Raw genomic sequence first — 5,144 nt, 5'->3', positions numbered from 1 at the left:
AATCGATGTCACTGAATTGTACATGTAGAAACTTTAGAAATGGTGTAACTTTGGCTATGCATATTTTCACCAGAAAAAAGTCCTCAAGGTCGAGAAGGAGAGTGTTGACATGTTGTGGGGTTGTTAACCAATGTCATAAAACAATATGTGTACTGACTGTTTAATGAGAAACTATTTTGTAAAACATCTAAAGTACACTAAAAAAATTTCAAAAAAATGATAGGTTAATATGATAATACACTAAATTTGAGAATTTGTGAATTTGTGAATATGTGACCTTGAAAGAAAGACCCTGGACAGGTGTTAGGAAAAATGGACCAACAGCAACAACAGAAACAGCATTTTCCACCAGCAAAACTCATGCACGCTCCTGCGGCCCAGAGTTTGGTCTCTGATGCTGTTCTCCAAATTAGAAAAGGAGACTCTGGTTGAGGGTTGATTGTATGTTTTGGGGCAAGGAAATAAAGATCAGCACAGGTAATAAAAAATATACAAAAAAAAAAAAAAAATAGAGGTGATTCAAAGAAAGGATAAATATAATATGCCACATCCTTGTTAATGTTAATAATGGAAATGTATTGCTGTATGTGGATATTGTATTTCTATGATAAGCAGGACTCATATAACATACAGATCTGGACCATGGTCAGCAGGAAGGAGTGACTTGAACCTATGAGTCAATTAAAATAATCCCAGAGAAAAAAGGATCGCACCATGAATAAGAAAGTATGGATGGCAAGTGGGAAGTGAATCCGGGTTGCTTAGCCCTGGTAATCTCATACCGTAACTAGTTAAAGGTATGTCCAGACGTGTTCATAGATCAAAAAGTAACCAATTATCCTTTAAAGATCAAACTAACCACAGACTTATTCCCTCTTTTTTTCAAAAAAATGAAACCCCTGGATAACCCCACTGATTACAATGAGAAAGTAATAAGACACACATCATGAATTTCCAATTATGCTCATAGACCAGACTAACAAGTCATACTTATTGGACAATAAGTACAGGCCACATACAAAACTTAAAGGCCACTTCATTTCTGGCAAAGATCCCAAGTCTTGAAAGTTAAGATCATTAAGAAAGATAGGAACATAAAAGTCCTATGGTTTAACAACTGCAGCTTCCTTGTAAGAAAAAAGGGACTTTACCCGATGACCAGTGGCTCAGGTTTGAATCAACGTGGGCTGTACAAGCACACCCTGACCAAACACCAATAGATGTCCAACCCAGGACATGCCATCTCCCGCTGGGATCAGGAGAATGTTCCCCTACTTTGGGGTCTGCTAAAATTGCTAAACTTTTGTAAAGGTATAAAAATATCCATTATTGACTGTAAAATATCAGTCTCTTGGACAGTTACACTGCCCTAAGATAGTGTAAAGAATGTTGGCATTGAAAACGTGCAAGAAGAGGAGTGAGGAAGACATGGGAAACAAAATGTGATACCAACACCATTGTAACTTCCTTTGGTGTAAATTAGGTAGTAATCAGTTTTGTAATCTTTGTACTTTTTGTTCAACCATTTTGCATGTAAGGGGAGTTAATATGTTAGATTTGCGATTTTTCTTAAATGCCTAAAACTGTTACGTTTGTAATCTAGGTTTTATTGATTAGGGAAACTTATTTTGTTAAATCCATAATTCATTATTTACTAATTGTAAGTAACTGTAAATATTTAGTGCGAAGTTGATTGTTTAATATGTAAAAGAATGTTAATTGTCTAATAAATTCCTAAGATTAATAATTAGGATGGTACATAAATTACAATTAGCAAGTATTACTCTCCGTGCACAAATGCCCCTCAGACACTGAAGAATCCCTCAGCAATGAAAATGGAAAACCAGCACTTTCCTAATACATAGTAAAATAAATTCAAAGATATTATATAAATGGTCACTTTGCACCAACTAGAATCATCTCGTGAACCACGCGAGGTCCATGGGCTACAAAGATTGGGAAACACTGCCTGGGGGCAGAAGGTCCCAGAACCTAGAACATAATAAGGAGCGTTGACCTGCAGCTTTAAATTTCTAGGCTGGAAGTATCCCTTTCAGGATGTTTTTACTGAATACCAGAATTGGAGCCCAAGACAGACAAAATCATTCCCAAAAATTAACAACATAAAATCACAAGCATTTCTTATCTCCCGAAGTTTCTTGAAAGCAAGGAACCTGAAAACAGTTTAGGTGGGTGTTTCCAGCTCAGGCTCTCTCTGGAAGTTGTAGTCAAGATGTTGGCTGGGGCTGTAGTCATCTGAAGGCTTGACAAGGGCTGGAAATTCACTTCCAAGCTCAGCCTCATGAGTGGTCTTTGCCAGTTGGGTGTCTCTATAGAGCTTCTCAACGTGGTGTCTAGCTTCCCCCACAGCAAGTGACCCATGAGAGAGGGAGGGCAAGCAGGAAATCACAGTGCCCTTTTATTCCCGAGTTTCTGAAGGTGCACACCATTGTTAGAAGTGAGTCACTCAGTCCAGCCCACCCTCAAGAAGGGGTCAATTAGGCTCCCCCTCTTGAAAGGAGGTATGGTAAAGAATTTGCGGACCTATTTTGAAAAACAGCTCCCCATAACCACAAATGCTGGGCATGAGGCTAGGATTGTTATTCTGAATGAGGAGTGCAAGAGACGGTGCAGATGTTGCTCCCACAATTCAGGTTTCCCTTTCAAGAGTGCATGCTATGCCCAGCATAGGCACTCTACATCACCACAGTCATTTAAGTGACCTTACAGCAAGAAACCCATACCCGTTGCTGCTAAGTTGATTTCTGACTCATTCCAATCCTATAGGACAGAGTAGAGCTGCCCCGTAGGGTTTCCAAGGCTGTAGTCTTTACTGAAGCAGACTGCTACATATCTCTCCCTTATAGCAGCTGGTGGGTTTGAACTGCCAACCTTTCAGCCAAGCCCTTAACCACTGCTCTACCCAGGCTGTTTTTAAATGCCCTTAGCTGGAATAAAAACAGTGAAATGATGTGGTGTCTGCTAATTGCACACTGTCTTCGTTATCTAGTGCTGCTATAACAGAAATGCCACAAATGAGGGGCTTTAACAAACAGAAATTTATTTTCTCACAGTTTAGGAGGCTAGAAGTCCCCTGGCTCTAGGGGAAGGCTTTCTGTTTCTGTCAGCTCTGGAGGAAGGTCCTGGTATTTTCTCAGCTTCTGCTCCTGAGAAATCTTCATGTGGCTTGGCGTCTCTCTTCCCCCGTCTCTGCTTACTCACTTTTTATATCTCAAAAGAGATTGACTCAAGATATACCCTATGCTAACCCAGCCTCATTAACACAACAAACACAAACCATTCATAAATGGGATTATAACCACAGGCAGAGGTTAGGATTTGCAACATGTATTTTGGGGGGACATAATTCAATCCATAACATTCCACCTTTTGGCCCCCAAAAATTCATGCCTTTGCCACATGCAAAACACATTCACCCACCGCATCATGCCAAAAGTCTTAAATCAATTCCAAGCCCAAAACCTCATTTCCTGAGGCATCTAAATAAAATATGGGTGAGATAGTAGGCATAGTCCACCCTGGGGCAAAATTCTTCTTCATCTGTGAATCTGTGAAATCTAGAATACAAGTCATCTGCTTCTAAAGTACAATGGTAGAACACGCACAGGTAGACATTTCCATTACAAACGGGAGAAACTGGAGGGAAAGAAGGGATAACAGGCACCAAGCAAGTCCAAAACCCAGCAGAACAAATTACATTAGCTCTCAAGGCTTGGAAATAATCCTCTCTTCTCTGAGACCCTCTGGGCAATGGCCTCGGCCTCCAGACTCTGGGTGTTGGCCATGCCCTCTGGATTCTGGGTGGAAGCTCCTTGGCCCTGGGCTTCAGCCCTGCCTTCTAGGCCCACTGGGATGGCAACATTGCTCCTTTGGCTTTGGGCAACCCCATTCTCTTAGTCCATCTGAGTGGTTACCCCACCCGTTTGGCCCCTGGCAGGCCCCATTCTTCTGTCCGTTGGGCATGGCAGCCCACCCTTTCAGCTTTGGGTGGCAGTCCCATCCCCCTGAAACACCTTAAGGCAGCCCCACACTCTGGAACTGAGTTGGCGAAGATCCGACTCTTTGAAACCTAGGGGGCTGTGGCCCAACCCTTTGAAGCCAAGAAGACCCTGCTTCCCGATTCTGCTGGTCTCTGAGCTGCTCCAGGAATGGTCATTTTCTTCTTTTCTTGGAGGACAACAAATGTAGCTACTTGCGCCTGTGTCATGGATTGAATTATGTCCCCCCAAAAATGTGTGTGTCAATTTGGTTGGGCCATGATTCCTGGTGTTGTGTGATTTTCTTATATATTGTAAATCCTGCCTCTATGATGGGAATGAGGGAGGATGGGGGCAGTTGTGTTAGTAAGGCAGGACTCAATCTACAAGACTGGATTGTGTCCTGAGGCAATCTCTTGAGATATAAAAGAGAGAAGTGAGGAGAGAGACAGGGAGACCTCATACCACCAAGAAAGCAGTGCCAGGAGCAGAACATGTTCTTTGGACCCAGGGTCCCTGCGCAGAGAAGATACTAGTCCCAGGGAACATTGATGAGAAAGCCAACAGAGAGAAAAAGGCTTCCCCTGGAGCTGACACCTGATTTGGACTTTTAGCCAACTTTGCTGTGAAGAAATAAACTTCTCTTTGTTAAAGCCATCCACTTGTGGTGTTTCTGTTATAACAGCACTAGATGATTAAGACAGTCTGTTTCCTGCTTGTGGAATTCCAAGAGGTAGACAGTGTTCTTTCTTTTCATTTTTTCTCTGTCCCCTTCAGTCTAAGCTGATGGGTTTTCTGCTGGGTAGTTGGTTAGATACATCAGTCACAGGCTTAATCTCTTTAACAAAATACTGTGTAGCCACGTCCTTGGTGAAAATTTTAGGATTCGTCTCCTTAGTTTGTACAACAGAATTTTCCAAATCTTTAAGTTCTATTTTCATTTTGCACAGTTCATTTTTAAGTTCATCTCTTTCTTCTCACATTTTACTATAAGCAGGAAGAAGAGACCACGTGGCTTCTTTAAGATCTTGCTTAGAAACCTCCTCAGCCAAATATCCAAGTTCATCACTTACAAATTCTACCTTCCACCAAACATTTGAACATAAGTCAGACAAGTTCTTTGCCACTGCATAAAAACCATCACCC

Source organism: Trichechus manatus, unplaced genomic scaffold, assembly GCF_000243295.1.
Source record: "Trichechus manatus latirostris isolate Lorelei unplaced genomic scaffold, TriManLat1.0 scaffold00146, whole genome shotgun sequence".
NCBI lineage: Eukaryota > Metazoa > Chordata > Mammalia > Sirenia > Trichechidae > Trichechus > Trichechus manatus.
This window is presented reverse-complemented; position numbering follows the sequence as displayed.